The sequence below is a fragment of the Sceloporus occidentalis genome, unplaced genomic scaffold (genome assembly GCF_023333645.1).
Source record: "Sceloporus occidentalis isolate IW3139 unplaced genomic scaffold, rSceOcc1.0.p SCAF_1, whole genome shotgun sequence".
NCBI lineage: Eukaryota > Metazoa > Chordata > Lepidosauria > Squamata > Phrynosomatidae > Sceloporus > Sceloporus occidentalis.
In genome coordinates, this window is record NW_028316981.1 from 165,016,346 (window position 1) to 165,036,809 (window position 20,464).

At 42.9% G+C, this 20,464-nt stretch overlaps 1 pseudogene across 1 annotated transcript in view; it reads right to left on the reverse strand.

Annotated features, from left to right (window-relative positions):
* Positions 1–19,851, reverse strand: part of LOC149322646 (sterol O-acyltransferase 2-like) — a 30,337-nt pseudogene extending 10,486 nt beyond the window's left edge. Inside the window, exons 1-13 of the transcript XR_016281762.1 lie at positions 19,624–19,851; positions 19,276–19,429; positions 17,386–17,548; positions 16,755–16,814; positions 13,830–13,937; positions 7,167–7,449; positions 5,470–5,545; positions 4,961–5,042; positions 4,535–4,580; positions 3,969–4,098; positions 2,698–2,795; positions 2,061–2,159; positions 1,474–1,711 (exon numbers count right to left, since the gene is read on the reverse strand). The product of XR_016281762.1 is annotated as a sterol O-acyltransferase 2-like (transcript). The remainder of the gene's footprint in view (positions 1–1,473; positions 1,712–2,060; positions 2,160–2,697; positions 2,796–3,968; positions 4,099–4,534; positions 4,581–4,960; positions 5,043–5,469; positions 5,546–7,166; positions 7,450–13,829; positions 13,938–16,754; positions 16,815–17,385; positions 17,549–19,275; positions 19,430–19,623) is intronic.
* Between the last annotated feature and the right edge of the window lie 613 nt (positions 19,852–20,464).

Below are 20,464 nucleotides of genomic sequence, written 5' to 3' on the forward strand. Positions count from 1 at the left end.
CTTTTGGGATCATTGTATGCACAGCTGGAGAAGACCCATGGAAGACTATTACAACATGTGACCACAGCAGCAAGATTGCCAACTATGGAGGGGTGGTTGATGAAACTGATAAGACTTATCAGGACAAATTGACCTGTTTGAATAGAGAAAGGTCACTAGTGTTATTCTCAGTGACTAGGAACTCCTTATTGACTTTTTGTGTGTGTGTGTGGGGGGGGGGGGGAGAAATAAAATTGGCAATCTTAGCTTTTGATAATTTGAAAGAACAGATTATTCAAAGAAGTGAATCTGCTGTAATAATAGTGAGTCATGAATAAATACACACATATATATAACTGTTGAAAGGAAAATCAGAAGTCTTTTTTCTTCTCTTTTTATTTATGATCTCTTTTTTATTTGTTTCTTTCTAGTTTCTGTAGTTTTTAATGTACTCTTAAAATTTTGAAACACATGTGCATAGACATACATACATACAAAATTAAATATAGAAGATAACCTGCAAACAGAAGTGTTAGACCACTGAAGAGGTCAAAGTATCTGCAGTGAAGGCTGCTATTAGTTATTGTCATGAGTTTGTGCACATATGCACACAGACTATACCCAATTAATAGGGTGCACATATGTACTCCTCTGTAAGGCATAAATGCTTTACCATTGGTGGCTATATGTGAGCTGGCCTAGAAAGTGGTTCTGCTATTCAGCTAGCATCTCATAAAGGTGATTATGTGATTAATGTGGCCACCAGAGCATAAAATGTAAGAATTAAAACTGACTTTTTTTGCCCCACATTTCTGCTAAAACACAAATCCTAAAGCAGCTTTTAAAATATAGTTCAGTGGTAGACAATGTGTGGATTATGGGGGACCATAGGGTCAGTTTCCATCACTTTTGAAGTCCTATGGGCTCTGCAGGGGTCAAAAAAAATTTTTGTACAATTTTTGCCTTGAAATGTTCCAGAATGTCCAATAAGGGGCATGTGGTGCATTTCCACCACATTTTGTCCACCCTCCCCTCCCCTCCAGCCAATTTAAGCCCAGGAGAGGCAACTTCAGAATATGGCAAAATGCCCCACACCCCCTAGAGACAGTATAGAGTTTGCACTGCACCTGTTTCCTTTTTGGGTTGGCATGGCTTTTTGTTATCTTTTCCTCATTTCTTTCTCACTTTTTCCTCAATGCAATTTTCTTTTTTCCCCTGAAGCCCTTTTAGTGACAGATGCGGGAGAGAGGAGCCAGCATTAGGAGCTGGATGATGGGAGCTCACTATGCAGTTTGGGCTTCTCTTCTCCATCATTACATGTTTTGCACATGTACATCCTTTTAAAATCAGAAGCTATTGAATAAAATAAGGGGACTGAGCTTACTTGATCCTTCTGAAATTTAGGTGTAGTTGTGGTTGGATTTATGGTAACATTTATTAATTTAAAAAGTATTTTATGATGGTCCATTATCAGACTCCACTGATGTCTCACACATTTGTGGACATGGATTTTTTTTATAAAATCTAAAACTTTCAATATTAAGATGGTTGATGCCCTAATGGACAACAATCCTTTAATGCATCACTGACCTCCTGAGATGGCCAAGATCCATAATGTGAACATCACTGGACAGAAGAATCCGAAGCACAGTGTGAAGATATATTCATGGACAGCACCTGAAATAACGAAGGTAGACAGCAGAGCCACAGGCCGAGCCTTTGCTTTGAATACCTGGAAGGGGAGAAACACAGGTAAGTCACAGAAGAACTGTCTATTCATGTGTGATGAGGGAGAGTACGTAGATTGTTCTGCTTAGTCAAAAGTGGTATGTCATAACTGGGGAAGCCATGCCCTGCTAAATGTTGGCAACAGATATTCTTGGATTACTGATGCTCCCTTTCCTGATCACTGGTCTACCTGCTTGGGGCTGATGGGACTAGAAGTCAAAAAACATCTGACAGAACAGCATCTGGAGGGCCACAGATCTCCCACCCCTACTGTACGCATCCATCTCTCTCTGTCTTGTTTATTCACTCCATCAGCCATCTTATACAGTGTGGTTTTCCCAACCCTTACCTACCCACTGGAGGTCCTGATAGATATAATAGTACAGCCAGTCATGTACTACCACATTCCATGTCCGGTAAAATCCAAACAAAGATGTGGAGTTCCACCAGTCCTAGTCAGTGTGGAAAGAAAAATGAAGCAACAATTAGTTTGGATAGGGGGAGATGCAGCATTCTGCATGCTACAGTGGTCATTTTCTCTTATATCCTCACCTGCGCTTAATTTTGTAGCCTATAGGAAACACAATGTTCTCCAGTCCATATTCTAACTTTGGAGTTGTACCCTTTTCCTTCTACGAATGCTGTCTCTCACCCAGACCTATAGCCAGTTTTCTTAGAGGAAATCCCTCGAAGGCATCAATAATAAAGTCTGTGGAGTCTGACAGGGAGCCAAATGATCCACTATACAGTACTCTCCAGCTGACTTCACCACAGATTCTGGCCCCTGCCTTTAGCTGTCATCATACATCAAAATGTGTGTTTGTTTCTTACTTGCTTTTCTTTGATAGTGTGAACATTGCACATTTCTTTGCAAAACATGAATGCTAACATTGACAGGGAGCCAAATGATCCACTCGGCATGTGTGGGTGGAACGGAAGACAAAACAGCCCAGTCCCTTCCCTAGAACCTCTACAAGTCCCTGCCATCACCTTGTAGAAAGTGCGGTCAGCAAAGCGCAGAACTTCGGCAAAGGCGTTAAGCCAACAGTGGAAGAAGCAAAAGAAAATCAGCAGTACCAAATATAAAGCTGTTGGGGACAGATGGAGAAAACATTAGTTTCTTAGATTGCATAGATTTTATCAAAATATTATTACTGATATGTTAGTGGATTAGGAAATTTGGGACATCAAGGTCTGTCATAGCTTGATAAACAATACTGGATGACCTGAAGTTGCTCCCCACCCCATCCCCTAAAAGACACAGAATGTCCTTTGAGCTCAGGGCTTGGAAACTGATCGGAGGTGAAGTCTGGATGCCCACCATCCTTGTTTTAGAAATGTTTAGCTGATAGAATTTTGGTCCTGAAGATCTCTCGCATTCCTCTGTAGTTACGATGTTTAATTTGTTGCCTCAAGTTAACTGAAGTTATATGCTCAGCAAGTACAGGTTGAGTATCCCTTATCCAAAATACTTGGGAACATAAATGTTCTGTATTTCAGTGTTTGTTTTTTGGTTTTTTGATTGTTTGTTTAGATTTTGGAATGTTTAGCCTCTACGTAACAAATCTATGGGTTACTATAGCTGAGAAATGTATGGATATATAACCCTGCAAATACATTCTAGCACTTTTTAAAGAAGTTAACTGTAAGTTGGAGTCTGAGCTTTGTTTATATAGAAGCAAAGCAACCAAAATGTTATGGCCTATAAAAGCAATGAAAAGGGATCTGTTTCAAAAGTTATAGAATAATCCCCACCCTACCCCTTCACTCTTTGCGTTAAAAATTGTTCCTATTGTGGAGTGGGGGAAAGGGTGCATAAAGTCCACAAAAACCCTACTGTCTGACCATTGGCAAAATTAGAATATCCAACTGCAGCTCCTTACTTCATAAAGCATTGCCAACACAGCACCAAACTTGTTTTTATAAGTATTGAGAACTTGCATTTTAGAAACTGATAGCTATGATATATTTGGAAAATTGGTGGCAGTCATAATATTCTGCAACTTTCCTTGTTTTATACAAGAATGTGGCTAATATAGGCTTGCAAGAAGGACAAGGGAGACATTGAGATTGTGATTGGGACAATAGAGGTGGGAGAAGAATGATTAGCATAGGGTTTCTAGCAGTGGGTTAAGATGGAAGTCAAAGTAAATAAACTTCAGTCTGAGAAAAGTTCTCTGGCTACACCCCTGACTTTTTCCAGTTGATTTATTGCATCTCATCTCCAACACACCGACCAAGCCACTGCTCTGTGCACATACCTGGCAGTGTTGCACTGAAGACACAGAGCATCAGGGTTCTGAGGGTGAAGGGTTGCTTGTTCATGTTGCTGAAGACAGGAATACAGAGGCACTTGAGGATGTAGGATCCATAAAACAGGCACCCAAGGAACTGTGTGATAGAGGAGGAAAGCTCCATCTCAATGTGTGGATATGCTTAAGGTGGCCAAAAATACCATATCAGGGTTGACCAGAGCCTTGAAAAATTATTTCCTAGCTGCGTTTGAAGCAGCTGGCTCCTGTGGTCTCTTTAATTTCCCACAATGCCTCTCACACAGCATCACTCATAGCTAGGGAATCGTGGGATCTTTAAGTGACTGTCTTTTGGCCACTGCTATTGAGAGTTGCTGCCCACCAGCCCCACTGTCATGTCCATCGTCCACAGCACCTCAGCAGCAGAGGGGCCCCAGCAGATGGCACCTTTGCTCAGGGTCCCCTCGGACCTAGAGTCAGCTGGACTGAGGACTAAGAAAATATTGAGTGACTCTGAATGCTCTCCTCATTGGCATAAAGATCCATGTATGGAAACCTTGTTTGGTGTCTCTCACCTTAGCAAAGTTCTCGATGACGTACCTCCAGCGAACACAGGGTGTCCTATGAATAGCACAAGGAAAATAGCAGGCTCTGGATAAGGGTTTCTTCATTTCATGAATGACTTCCCTTTCTTTGAAAAGCTTACTGGAGGGTTAGCATCATGTACATCAGCCCCCCACAGCCATTTCTGCAGCAAATTCCCAGAGCAATAGAGCATCTCTCTCTCTCCATGCTGCTTATGGATGATGGGAATGACAGTTTAGCCCATCTGCCATATGCCAGATTCAGAAACATTGCACAGTGCATTCTGAGACTATGCCTCTCCCCTTTCCCCTAGTTTTTTTTTTATTCCATGCCACTTTTTTTTTTTAAATCAATGAACCATTGCATGGGAACTGGAGATCCCAGAAGCCATCAAACACTATGTGGAGTGGACTCACCTTGGGTAGCTCTCCCTGTAGATCAAAGCAGGGCAGAAGAGAAAATATAGGTAAGTAGAGAATTGAGGTGGCTGCAATTTTCCTGGAAGGAGAGAGAAAGAATCAAAGGAGCAGCTGGGAGCACTGAGAAAGAAGGAGAGAGATGGATTTGTGTGGCACATTGAGAAAAGACATATCCTGGAAGCAGGCTGGGAACAGGGACGTAGCCGGGGGGGGTCCTTGGGGTCCGGACCCCCCCTTCCATTAATAATAAATAAAAAATTAGAAAAATGAATGGTGTGTGCTGCTGCGCCACCGCACCCAAGCCCCATTATAATGGTGGCACTTAGTCTGGACCCCCCCTTCCTAAAATCCTAGCTACGTCCCTGCCAGGAATCCTATTACACAGCCACTTCAGCACAAGAGCCTCGCACCTCTAATTGCCAAGGGGAAGAAGGAGCTGCAAGCACTAGGAAACAGATGGGAATCTTTAATTTCTTAATCCTAGAGGGTCCCCAAATCACACTCACTATCATTTGATCTGGCCCGAAGGATGACAGGCACAGTTTCCCGCAGGAAGGAATGGCTTTTCATCAGGAAACGGATCTAGACAGGAGGGAAAAACAAGTATTGACAATGTGTGTATCTAAGAGACTTGGGGGTCATTCACATTGCATTTTATTTCGGATTTCAATCCAGTTTAAAAGTGGAAAGTTCCCACTGGCGCTGGTTTTTACACACCCAGATCGGGGTTTTGCACACCTGATCCAGGGCAAATCTCCCTCAGAGTGGGTTTTCTAAAAGTGGGGTATTTCCAGTTTCTTTTAGGAAAACCCAGAGCAAGCGAATGTGAATTTGTCCCCAGTCATAATCAGATCAAATTCAGGGGAGGGATTTAGGTCAAAGAGTGGGCAGTGGGTGGAACATGCCTCACCTCTTCCACCAATCACTTTGCAAGCGGGGGTGGGGGGGTTGTAATATTTAATTTTGACAAATCATGGTAATGCTTGTGCTACAGACTGATACATATTGATAGAATGTGTATGCTTGTGCTACATTTCCCTTTCGCTTGCTTGGGGGAAAGAGAAGGGAAGGCAAGAGGATCAAGTGCGGAGGGAAGGCTGTATGGAGGGAAGGCACACAACACACAGACATACACACATAACTGGAGGTTTTTACATTTGACAAACTGACAGAATATGTGAACGTTGCTGCTACATTTTTTTAAAAAAGAAGAAAGGGGAAGCACCTATGCTGTTGGCGAATAGCTGCATGACATGTCACTATTGACAACAGCGGAAGTGAATTTGATTGACAAGGAGGCTCCATCTTGAAGTGTGACTTCTGTAAATGTGAACATCAGCGGGGTAAATTGCACCAGGTAGTGGGAACTTCTTTCAAGAGAGATTTGGTACTGGCCTACTGAAATTGACCCGGATCTAACCAGGGCAAATGCAACAGTGAGAATGGGGCCTTACTGTTTAAGTGTTGTTAGACAGATCCTGAACTGGGGACCCAAGCCACCTGGTCCTTATATAAGAGAGGAGGTTTCTGCTCCCTGTTCTTTTCTCTGGTGGTTTGGCAGAGGAGGCAATGATGATCTTGCCTGGGCTTCAGTTCCACCACTGTGGACAATCAAGGACTTGCATTATAAGTACTTGCCAGTTCTGCAGAGAGCATATGACACAAGAGGACAATCAAGTTACACTTCATCTTATGATGCTCTGGTCTGGCTTTGAGTAGCCCCTGGCTCAGGTATAGATGACCTGTTCTCTCCTTTTTGGTCCATGCTGACTTTCTAGCTCTGACACCTCCTTGCCAAGAGTGATACCTTCACACAAAGTCAAACACCAGTGACTGTGGCTGTGGCAGTGCTGGGCAATCTATGCAATGCAAGCCAAGGAGGCCTCTTCTTCTGTGAGATGCAAGCTGGAGCATGTTCACATTGTTGCCTTTAAACTCAGAGAGGCCGGCCCAGTCTTTTCCATAAAATGCTAGGAAGCTAGTTTTCTGAAATGATTTCTGCCTATGCATACGAATAAACCTTTTTTGTCACTGGGGATATTTTCAGTCTTCCTTCCTTGTATGCCAGGGGTCTATGCTTTGGGCATCCAAATGTACAATTTCAGCCAAAATTACTAGTAGATCCTCCCCAATAATGTTCCTTTCCTGCTCCTTAGGAGCTTGTTCCCCCCCCCCCCATTGATCCACATCCCTAGAGTCACACCTGCTCACAGATGATGATGAAACGGGAGCCAGGCCCAAAAGGATGTGAGATGACAATGTAGATGGGATAGAAGCCCAACACAGTAGCATGGCAGACCAGCAATACCATTGCTGCAGCAACTGTGAGGAAAGTGGGGAACTGGAAAGTCTTCAAGGAGCTGGCCCAGATTTGCAGGACCTTGTAGGGCACTAATAAGGTGTAGAGGAACATGATGATCCAAGCCAAGAGTGCCATGTGTAGCTGTCCAAAAACAAAGATGATCAGCTCAAAATCCAGGACAAAACTGTGAAAACAAAAAGGAAGCTATTTGCATACAAAAACGAGGACCAGGATAATAAAAGCAGATGGATGTCTGTGGAACATCAAGACAAACCCTCAACAAAAGTCAGTGGTAACACCCAGGAGTATTATTCTCTGTACCAGCATGACAACATGCAGTGCCAGTGCCAGTTTATTTTGTGTGTGCTAACTACTTGCACATATTCACAGCTCTCATAATTGTTAACATCAGTTTTCAAGAACAGATGTCTTGCAGAAATAATGAACAGCCCAAAATGTAAAGTTACTACATTTATTTTAAATTCTAAGAATAGGTAATACATTGATCTCTGATTATTTTCCTCCAATACAGAGAAAACCAAATAATAATAATAATAATAATAATAATAATAATAATAATAAATTTTATTTATACCCCGCCCTTCCAAGGAATGATCAGGGCGGCTTACAGAATTATAAAAACATTACAATATAGATAAAATTCAATCAGCAATTAAAACCATTATTACAAAACAGGAACAGGAAAACGATAAATAAAAAAATACATCTGACAGGGGCAATAGAAAAATGCAGAAACAATCATCAATCCAGGGTCAAGGAAACAGGAAGGGGCAGGAAAAACAGACAAACAATTTAAGGTGGGAAGGCCAGCCGGAATAGATATGTTTTCAGCTGTTTTTTAAAAACATCTAACGAGGCGGCGGAGCGAAGCTCTGCAGGGAGCTTATTCCAAAGTACCGGGGCAGCAGTGGTAAAAGCCCTCTGTGAGGTCCGAGTCAAATTAGACCTAGGGACCTCCAACAATTTGGTCCCAGATGTTCTAAAAAGAAAATCTTGTATTATACAATCATTTTGAATAATCTTGTGAATTGTGATGTTAAAGTTTCATTCTCTTAAAAGTTTCGGTTTAAGGCACATCAAAATCTCACTTTCCATGCCTTTTTCTTTTCAAATTTTACCACCAATTCCTTGATAGGAGGGGGTATCATTTACGCATATGAGTAAATTGGAGAACACAGAGGCTTGCACACTTTTGTGGCATGTCAGTTGGTCATAATAAAGGTATTCCCCCACAGTGGATTTAAGACTTCTTTTATCATTGATCAGAATGGTTATCTCAGGGGCTGATCATACTATGTTATAAATCAGTTTGCAAACCAGTTTAAAAGGAGGTCATTCACACTTGTGCCAGTTTTTCCCAACTCGAATTAAAGGGGGACTGGCACAAATCCCCCTTAACCCGGTTTTTCCAAGATCGAGTTTTTCCATGTTTCTTTTCCAAAACCCTGAGTTTTATCAGGGTGCTGCCAATGGGAACTTTCTCCCGATCCCATTCGGGGCATTCAAGAGGGAGGGGTTAATGTACATGGGGTGGATCATGCTCACCCCTTTACCCTCTCCCTGCCAGCCAAGCGTCATTGTTTTTACCTCTCAACACTTGTTTGCAGGAGTGAAAAAAGCAGCTCCAGAAATGCAGTGGATTCAAATTTCCCATAGTCTAAATAGTCTCTTTAAAGTGCAGCCTGGCTTTTCCCCCTCTTCTGCCAGTGATTTATCTGCATCAGTGTCTGATTCCCAGAGGGAAAGCCAAAGCCAGGGAACATTATTAGGCAGTGGTTTCTTTCTTTCTTTTTTTTAAATAAAATTTGACAGTTTGTTCACATATTTGCTATCGAATGGCCACAGTAGACTGCTCCTTTAAATACTCGCATCATCATTATGACAAAGCTGTGTATCATTTGCTTGACATTAAAAAAACAAACCTATCAGTGGGGCTGTGAGTTAGGGGTCATTTTTTCCTCTTTCCCAAGAAATAAAACCACAACATACTTTTTCCCAAAATTGGTGCAAACTAAACCTCTCACACACATATTATATTGCTGAGAGATTATATTATCATATTATTATATTATTATATGGCTGAGAGAGTGTCTCAAAAATGCTAGTGTGAATGAGTCTTCAATATACATATATATTTCCAGACCAGTCTTGAGAAGAGAGTAGAAAATGAGTTGTGTCTGGCAAGGCCACCATTGATTCTCACTGCTTTTGAAGGGTAAAATGGGCATTTCTATTTCTGTGTTTCTGTCCCATGTCCTCCAAGAGTACATGGTCTACATGGGTAGGGCATCATTTCTGCTGAGTAACTGGGTTGCTTGTGGGTGGACCTAGCAGCCAGCAGCACAAAGTCAAAAACACAGAATTAAGGGGGGGGGGGAATAAACAACTACTGGGCCACAGCAGAAGTGATGGGTGACGGAAAATCTCACAGTGAGAACATCAGTGACACCATTATTGATGCATGTTAGCATTGTGGAGAGTACGGCAATGGTGAACCTCTTTGCAGAAACCTCTCACCAAGAAAACCCTATGATGGGACAGCCCAGAATGGAACAAATGGCAGGACAAGGACACAAACAGAGAGCAGAAAAGGAAGCATAGGGGATAATCACAAAGTGAGAACCAAACAAAGGCACAGAAAAACACAAAAAGGCAGGAATCCAAGCAGCAGACACACCCATCAAAGTAAAGAACATTCGAAGCAGCATTACACATATTGTATAAACATGGAATGTAAGAAGCCTGAGCCAAGCGAACCAAGACATAGTAAAAAAGGAAATAGAATGCATAAACATAGCAATACTAGGGGTAAGTGACTTAAAATGGACAAGAATGGGTCATTTTGACTTAGATAACTACACAGTGTTGTACTCAGGAAATGGAATGAAAAGAAGGAATGGGGTGGCTTTCATAATCAGGAGACATGTATTAAAAGCAGTCAAAGGATACAACACAAAATCATACTGAATCATGTCCATAAGACTTCAGGGAAAACCTATAAATATTAATATAATTCAAGTATATGCAACAACCACAGAGGCAGAAGAAGAAGAAATTGAGACATTCTATAATGCAGTCTAAGAAGAAATTTACAACACACTAAAACAGGATTGCTTGATAATAATAAGCAACTGGAATGCTAAAGTAGAAAGCAAAGAAGACTCAGGTGGCGTTCCCACTGGCCTAAAACGCCGATTAGGATGCGAATTAAGGGGGCATCGTTCCCATTTAACCCTGAATCCAATCCGCATTGCCCCGGAATTGTTCTCATTCAGTTTCAAATCTGATTCGGGTTTTATTGTATAATCTGGATTATATGCCTATAAACCGGTTTTAAAAAACAGTAGGTTTTAACGTGGATTATTTTTGCTCCCGGGGTCCGATTCGCAGTATCCGAAAGGGAACGACAAGGGTGTCTGATTTGGGAACCTGGAGATGGGAGGAGCAGCGCTCAAGGGGCTGGCCTGGGGGTGTCACCCTCTTTGTTCTCTTTCTGCGTCGCCAGCACCATTTTCTTTCTTCTATTCGCATAGCCTTTCCCCCGGTGGATTGCAACCTCCCCTCTGCTCCTCATTCATAGACCGATGTGTGAGGAGAGCCATTGAACACCATTTTAAACTATTATTTTTTCTTTTTTCGCCTCTGCCTGAACGCCTGAGCAGCAGATGGGCTTTGCAGGACATGCCTGCTTGATCGCCCCCCAGACAGCCCAGGGAGCAATGGGGCAGGCAAAGGGATTTTCAGGAATGGAGGCTCATTCTCTCTTTCCCAGAGAAACTATGGGAAGACACAGGAGAGCCTGCACACCCAGGGATCTGAGGTGGGGGGAATCAAGCCTTCTTTTCTCTCTTCCCCATAGAGTCTCTCCCCACTGAAGCCCGCTGCCTTTCCCCCTTGATCCCATTTGCCAACCCTGGGCTTTGGATGCAGAGTCTCTCTCCACTGAAACAGTAGGTTTTATATTTGTGTGTGTGTGTGTGTATGTGTGTGTGTGTGTGTATATTCTCCAACCCTGGGCTTTGGATGCAGATTCTCTCTCCACTGAAACAGTAGGTTTTATATTTGTGTGTGTGTGTGTGTGTGTGTGTGTATCTAAAGTAAACTATAAAGTAACAACTTTTTTAATTTATGAAAAAAAACCTCATCTGTACTTTCAAACCCACTGTAGAAATAATACAGTTTGAGACCCCTTAACCTTCCCTGGCTCAGTACTAAGGAATTATGGGAACTGTTGTGTTTGTGAGACATTTATCCTCTTCTGCCAGAGAGTGCTGGTGCCATAATAAACTACTATTCCCAGGATTCCCTAGCACTGAGTTATGGCAGTTAATATGGGGAGACGCAGAAGAGGACGAATAAGGCTCCTTCTAGTCTGGGGAGACACAACAGAAGAGCCTCGGATGCAGCCGATTTCCATTGGCTGCCCCAAACCTCTCCCCTCCAAGACTTGTGACATCTGAAGCTTAGGCACTTGATTGACAGCTTGCAGACACAAATGGGAACAGGGAGCAAGTTAATCCGCTTTAAAATAAAGCGATTTAAAATAAATGGGAACGAAAACAGGGTCTAAATGAATTGAGGTAATTTGCCCCTTTTCGTAATGGAAATGATGGAACAAATTCGAATTATTCCTGGAACATAATCAGAATCGTGCCAATGTAATCTGCTTTATCTGCCAAGTGGGAATGCCCCCCAAACACTGTAGGACTATTTGGATTAGGAACAAGAAATGAAGCAGGAGAGCAACCGATAGAATTTTGTGAGGTCAGCAATCTATTCATCACAAATATATTCTTCATACAACCAGAGAGGAGACTATACACATGGACATCACCAGATGTACAAAACAAAAATCAAATAGACTATATAATTGCAAGCAGAAGATGGAGGAGTTCCATTCTCATGGCCAAAACTATACAAGGCTTACTGCAGCACAAATCATAAGCTAATCATATCAAAGATTAGAGAAAAGCTGAAGAAGAAGGGAAAAAAAACAGTCATCAGACCAAAATATGACTTGAAGAACAATTCAACAGAATTTACAGACAATATGAAAAACAGATTTGCTTTAAGAGCCCAGGTGGCAAAGTGGTTAAATGCCTGTACTGCAGCCACTCACTCATAAACCACAAGATTTTGAGTTCACTAACAGTCAGGGGCTCAGGATCAACTCAGCCTGGCATCCTTGCATAGGTTGCTAAAATGAGTGCCCAGCTTGTTGGGAGCAATTAGTTTACACATTGTAAACCACTCAGGGAGTGCTTAAGTGCACTGATAAGCGGCATAGAGATGTACTTGCTATTGCTATTGCTTTATTAGGCATAATCAACTAGGAACCACAAGAGCTATGTACAGAAGCCAGAGATATAATCAAGGACGAGGGCAGAAAGACACTATCTGTGGCCAAAAAGAAAGAGAAGAAACAGTGGATAACAGAAGAAACAGTTCAAGCAGTAAAGGAAAGAAAAGAAGGAATAGATGGCCATCTGTCGAAGATGATTTGATTTGGATTCCTGCATGGCAGGGCGTTGGACTGGATGGCCCTTGCGGTCTCTTCCAACTCTATTATTCTATGATTCTATGAAAAGGGTGATAGAAACACAACCAGAACCATGAACACAACTGTTCCGCAACGAGTGCATAGGATAAGAATTACTATGGAATGCTCTTAAGAAAATACTAGCAAAAAACATCACAGACTTGGAACAATTACTAAAGAAAGTAAAAGAAGAAAGTGCAAAAGCTGGCCTAATAATATTGACCACAGAGGATTTACATAAATTCAACCTAGATAGTGAGGAAATCAACATAGTTAAAGATTTCTCATACCTTGAATGAAACATTGACCAGAACAGAGACTGCAGTCAAGAAATCAGAAGATTAGGAATGGAAAGGGCAGCTATGAAAGAACTAGACAAAATCCTAAAATGTAACGATATATAGCTGAATACTAAAGTTAAAATAGTTCAAGCTATTGTATACCCTATTACCATGTATGGCTGTGAGAGCTGGACAGTGAAGATGGCAGATAGAAAGAAAATTAATTCATTTGAAATGGGGTGCTGGAGAAGAATGCATGGGCAGATAAATAGACAAACAAATGGGTCTTAGAGCAGATCAAGTCAGAACGCTTCATGGAGGCCAAGATGACTAAACTGAGGCTGTCATACTTCGGCCATATAATGAGAAGACACAACACAACACATTAGAAAAGACAATGATGCTGGGGAAGGTGGAGGGATGTAGAAAGAGATGAAGGCCACATGTCAAATGGATAGAGTCAATCAGAGAGACCATGGGCCTGAGCTTACTTGACCTGAGCAAGCAGGTAGAGCATAAGGGGCTTGGAGATATTTCATTCAGAGAATTGCCATGAGTTAAGATTGACTCAAAAGCAGCTAACAACAGCTGTGTTTGTTATTGTTGGGGGGGGGGAGGGGAATACCAGATCCCAAACATCTACTCCTCTGGTTATCTACTCCAATTATACATTATGTTAGTATATGATGCAGGAAATTCCTCAGTCTCACTTGTGAACCATACCATCCTTCATCAAGGGAATCCACAACGACTGTCCTGAGAACAAAGACACAGAACACGGCCACAAAAATGTTGTAGATGGTGCGGAAATGTTGTACTTCCAGAAGCTCACTGCAAAAGAGAGACAGAGAAGAACAGGATTGCTAGCAGATCAGCTTTATGGGTTCATATGTGATTTGTGGGAGAGTGGAGATAAAATGGTTGTATTTAGATCCAGGGCAATTTTATCAGTTTTCCTGGCAGCCCTCGAGAATTCAGATAAATATATTGTTAAAGATGATTGCCTGGAATTGTGAGGAAAAAGAAATTTTTACATTTATTAGCAAAGATGAGAAAAACAGATATTACCTTATAACATATAGGGTTATTTAAAAAAATAAGACTAGAAGAACCTGAACAGAACCTCTAAACTGTTCAAACTGATTTTATTGCAAGCCACTCAGAGATCTTATGATATGGGGGATCAGAGATGCTTTAAACAACAACAACAACAGTAATAATAATAATAATAATAATAATAATAATAATAATAATAATCAAAGTCAAATCCCTTCTGAACAAATTTTGCCAAGAAAACCCAATGATAACTTCACTTTAGGGTGAGAAATGAGTTGAAGGCACACAGCAATTACCAACAGGGGAACACATTATGTAATGAGGGCAAAATAAAAATCAGCTGGAAGCAATGCAGTGAAGAACTATATAAAAAGAACCTTTAGACAATCAACCCACAATTAGAGAAGGTGAATTGAAAGAGGCTCTTAAAACTCTTGAAATAAATAAATATTTCCATTTGTATGTATGTATGTATGCATGCATGTATATATGTGACAGCTGTACAGTGAACAAAGAACAAAATTGGGAAGAAAATCAATTCATTTGAAATGTAGTGCTGGAGGAGGGTTCTATGGTTACCATGAACTGTCAAACAACAAATAAATGGGTCCAAGAGGAAATCAAATCTGATTTCTCCCTAAAAGCAAAAATAACAAGGTGAGGTTATCATACTTTGGGCATATACAGTCGGCCCTTTTTAGACACTGAATTTTTTATACATGGATTCAAGCATCCACGGTTTGAAAATGTTCAAAAAAGTATAAATTTCAAATATCAAACATTGATTTTCCATTTTTTTTTATAAAGGACGCCATTTTACTATGTCATATTTAATGGGACTTGAGCATCCACGGATTTTGTTATCCTCGGGGGATCTTGGAACCAAACCCCAGCGTATAACAAGGGTCCACTGTACTCACGATCATATGACTGACTGAAAAAACAGTAATGCTGAGAAACATGGGAAGCAAAAACAAAAGTGAGACAATAGTATAGATGGATTGATTCAATCAAGGCAGTCATGACGTATGCAGGGATGGCGATCACAGGGGCTCTTGGAGGTTTCTAATTCATAGGAGGTTACCAAAATGGAAGATGACTGATAAAAATTACAAAAAAATAAATGAATGAATAAGCCACTTTGAGAAGTTTTTTTGGTTGTTTTGCAAAGTTTGGTTTTATTTTCTTTCAGGATGCTAATAACCTTGTAAGTATGTTTGTTACATGACAGCACACACATGGCATATGGTTCACTATTAGTGTGTGGAAAAAGTAGAGATAGCCTGTGAGGAGCCGAGCTACTCCCACGCAACTCAGTTGCATGATTTGGTCCCATGCTCCCATGCATTCCAGCCCTTCCATGTCTCACTGCCTTTGCTGGACCCCTGAATTCAGTTTCTTAACAGATAGGTTCCCCAATGCTTTGCATTAATAAATAAGGTTCTGACCTTGCAGTGGAAAAAGCAACATTGCTTTTGACTTTGCTAGCATCATTCACCACTTGACTATGCAGCAAGCACATCCACAATAGTGCAACAGGAATTCTACCTTCTTTGTTGTTGTTGTGCCTACAAACAGTTTCTGACTTATGGCAACTCTAAGGTGAACCTATCATGTTTTTTTCTTGGCAAGATTTGTTCAGAGGGGGCTTGCCATTGCCTTCCCCTAAGGCTGGGCATGTGACTTGCCCAAGGTCACCCAGTGGGTTTCATGGCTGAGCAGGAAATCATATTCCGGTCTCTAGAGTCCTAGTCCAACACTCAAACCTTCTACTATGATTTTAAAAAATAGTGCTTAATCAGAGATAGGCAGCCTATGGGATGCATATAGTCCTCAGTTTAATTTCCAGGGCATAGGGGGAGGACTGGGGAGAGCAGGAGGATAGTGGGGAAAGAGAAAAAAGTTAGACAAGCTGAATCAGAGGGAGCTAAGGAAGAAGTTGTGGGGGACCTCTCTTGCAAGTCATCGATTCAGATCTCTGAGAGGGAAAAGAGAGGGGTGGAGGGAGTGGTACTGACAGAGCAATAGAATAAAAAGGATACCTTTCAATAAGTGATCAGACTTCCAGCAAGAATGGCTGCTGCCACACCTGACTCTAAAAGCTCCACCGCCCACCCCCAGCCTTCAGAGTCCAGTATGGTGACTGCCACATGGGACTCAGAAGGCTCCACCTCCCTGGTCTTCAGCGTCTTACATGGTGACTGCTGCGTGGGACTCTGAGGACATCATACTCTCGTCAGCCTCCGCTACTGAGGGTGGCAGCAGTGCAGCAGGAAAGCACAATTTCTCTCTTGCCCAGTAGTTGTGCCAGTCCCTCCAGGTGTACCACCCCACCAGGTGACATCTCCCTCTGGGGTTTCACTCGGTGTGGTCCACACACCCCCTACTGACACCACTGGGAAATGTCAGTTTGAAGGGATGCAGACTACAAGACAAAAATGTTCCCTGTGTTTGTGTATATTGGAGTGAAAGTAACTTGCCCAAGATCATACTGAGAGCCTGCTGAATTCCAGGGTCAGTCACTTCATACAGAGCCTCTGTAATGATTTATCTTTCCTGTCAGGGGTGGGAAAGAGAGAAATACATACATACTCAAGCAAAGACTGGCTTTCAGCAAAGACTTTCTGCTTCTGCAGCAGTGAGCTCTTCTCTCTGTGGGATTTCAAGACATGGCATGATTAGTATTATTTTTCTGATTTCACCAAGCTTTTTGTCCTCCAACAGTCATCCAGTGGCCACCATTTCATTGTATATTGCAGACAGTGGCATCCGCTCTGTCTGTGCATGACTGTGGCTGCCCTTTATCTTTGTTCCCTTGCTAAACTTTTTCTATTCATTCTACCGTAGTTTTTATTATAATTACTGTGTGACTTTAACAATGGGTGACTTACTTTGTTGCTTTTCCAGTTCTATTCCCAGCCTTTAACCTTTTGTGGTGTGTGTGTGTTTTAATAATAATAATAATAATAATAATAATAATAATAATAAATTGTTTATTTATTGACTGCTTTTCCCAAGATCAAAGCGGTGTACAACATGTAAGATAAATATATAACAAGCAATGACATATTTAAAAATTTGGGAAATATTAAAATAGCTTACAGTCTAAAATCAAATATTTACAACATACAATTTTAGACTAAGCTTATAGTCAGGGACTATGCTTTGATTAAAATGTACTATGTATAGATGCTGGGATATTTTAGACATTACTGTCACTTGCCGTGATTCCTGTTTCTCCTTAGCCTGCTCTTGGAATCTCCTTTGCCTCACATCTTCATCAGGGCCTGTCTCTACTGCCTCCATGTTGATACTGAATTCAGAGCTGCATTCGTTGAGTTGCTTGTGAAGTGACTCAATGAACAGAACAGGAGAAAAGCCCACACCTGGAAAGAAAAAGTTTCATCTCATTATTGATAAAATTACTCCTACTACACTAAATTGGGACCACAAAATTGGCAACTGCACTCTGCCAATTTTTCACCTCCAAATTTGAATAAGTTGTCTTTGACAAACTGCTTTATCACACTAGGGGGCAAATGGGATTTAAGTGAGAGTTAAACTAGAGAAAACCAGGAAATGCCTGATGTTTATCACATGACATTTCCTGGTGAGTGTATTTACCAGGCATTTGACAATGGAGACAATCTTTTAAAAGGAGAATGTCTGCATCTTTGATTTTTAATCCGGTGTTGAAATGTTTCTGTAGGACAGTGCTTCTCAATTATTTTCTGTCATGCCCCCCTAGGAAGTAGAAAACATTTCGCGCCCCCCATGCGACTGTAAATAGTATCATTTGTCTATAAAATTGTTATAAGTACACCTCTGCATAACAGAGCCTCGCGCTCCCCTTTACGGAGCCTCGCGCCTCCCCTGGGGGGCCTGCCCCACTATTTGAGAAGTACTGCTGTAGGATCTCCTCTTTAAATTGAGTTTTTACGAAATAAATTACAATGTCCCTAGGCAATTTCTTTTGTTGTGCTATCCAGGAATCTATTCTGTACATTTTATCAATTTCAGATCTAACTTTTTCCTGGCCTGTCTCTAAAAAAATTACCAAATAGGGTATGATTCTGTTATATAGATTTTCTTTCCTTTGCTCTTTTAGTCCTCTTATTCTTAAACAGCTATCTCTCATCTTCTGCTCTAGTGGGGCAAAAATGTTTGGGTAATTAAGTTTCCTAAGGCTTCAGCCTTTTTAAGTAAAGAAAAATATTTAAATATCAAAAATACCAAAGCAAAGCTTGTTAGAGTTTGGGTTTAAAACAGCAGAAATGTGCTTTTGTCTAATTAAACTTCCCTAAGAACTGAGAATGACTCAAAAATAACACAAGTAACTTGCCGTTCAAAACAAAAGTTTACTAATGGCTTTAATACACACACACACACACACACACACACACACACACACACACACACACACAATATCCTAATCTAGCTAGTGAATATTTCAGGTAAAGAGAAATATTTATCTCACAATCTTTCCAAATAAAGTTGAGAGACCAAGAAGATGGGAACACCTCAGCTGAAACTCTTGAGAGAGAAAATAAGTTAGGCCCTTTACAGACCGGTGAAAAGTGCCAGCCTGTGGGCAGGGTGTCCCCATGCTCAAAGCCCTCACTGCGCTGCCTGGGCACCATCTTGGCATGCACCCGTTCAGACGGTGCATGCCATGATGATATCCCTTTGGCACAGTGCCCAAAGAGTGCTGTGCCAAAGGGGCATTATCAAGCTGCGTGGTGGTGGCTGTGGTGCCCCTTTGAGGGCACAAAAAGGAGCCATTTTTCCTGGTTTGTTTTTGTGTTCTACGGAGGCTAGATCGGTGCTGCAGCATGCAGTTGCTGAAGCACTGGTCTGGGGCAGAGTCTCCCTGCCCCTTCCTGCCCATCTGTAGAGCCCCTTAGTCCCAAAGGGGGACTGACCTAAGTCACATGGTTAGTTTGAATGAGAGAGAGAGTGGAGTTTGCATGAAGGTAATCCCCATCTATCAAAGAAGGGGGAAAGAGAATGCAAAGATTTTCCAACAGAAAATTCATTTTGTTAGTTTTGCTCCAACTTTCTAATCTGTTAAGGTTATTTTGAATTTGATTCTGTCCTCTGGGGTATTACCTACCCCAGTGATGGCGAACCTTTTTAGGTTGCCGTGCCAAGGGTGGAGATTCCGCCCTCCGGGGGCAGGGGCCTGTGCCAGAGGCGGGGCTTCCACCTTCCAGGGGCGGGGCTTTCCCCACGCCCTTTCCCGGCCTCCAGCTGTCTTTCAGAGACAGCTGGAAGTCGGGGGAAATTGGGGGAGGAGTGACAGGCGCACACCTGCTCCTCCTGCCCTTCCCTTGGCCTCCAACTTTCTCTCAGAGACAGCTGGGGACCAGTAAGGGCCCGTGGGGGGCAGGAGCAAAGGGTCCGCAGGCCCTGCGCCTGTCCCCGGGGCATCCCCAGGCCGGAGGTGTCCTCCAAAGGACACCTCTGGCCTGGAGAAGCCCTGTGGGCGGAAGGAGGAAGAAGCCGGCGGCCCCTGCTCCCGTCCTTGGGGCTGCCCCAGGCCGGAGGTGTCCTCCGAAGGACACCTCCAGTCTGGCAAAGCCCCACGGGCAGGAGGAGGAGGAAGCCGGCGGCCCCTGCTCCCGTCTTCGGGGCTGCCCCAGGCCGGAGGTGTCCTCCAAAGGACACCTCCGACCTGGCGAAGCCCCATGGGCGGGAGGAGGAGGAAGCCAGCTTCTCCCCCCACCTTTTCCATGGGCTGTTTCGCCTTCCCTCCTCGCCTTCCCAAACCCATGGCAGCGCAGCTGTGGGTCTGGGAGGACGAGGAGGGAAGGAGAAGCCGAGGAGGAGGAGGCTGGGCGCACGTCCCAGCCCCCTTCTCTTCGGCCCTTTCCTCCGTGCGAAAGGGCTCCATGGAGTCCTTTCATGTGGAGGAAAGGGAAGCCAAGGAGGAGGAGGCTGGGCATGCATCCCAGCCCCCTTCTCTTCGGCCCTTTCCTCCGCGCGAAAGGGCTCAATGGAGTCCTTTCGTGCGGAGGAAAGGGAAGCCGAGGAGGAGGAGGCTGGGCACGCGTCCCAGCCCCCTTCTCTTCGGCCCTTTCCTCCACGCGAAAGGGCTCCATGGAGCCCTTTCACACGGAGGAATGGGAAGACAGCTGGGAGGAGGAGACAGACGCGCACGAGCCTGTCTCCTCCCAGGTGCCATTTTCTGGCTTCCCGCTCTCTCAGAGAGACAGCAGGAGGCCCAAAAATGGCAGGGAGGAGGCGGAATGGGCACACGTGTGCCCATTCTGCCTTCTCCGTCGCCCCGTGCCTGGCGAAAT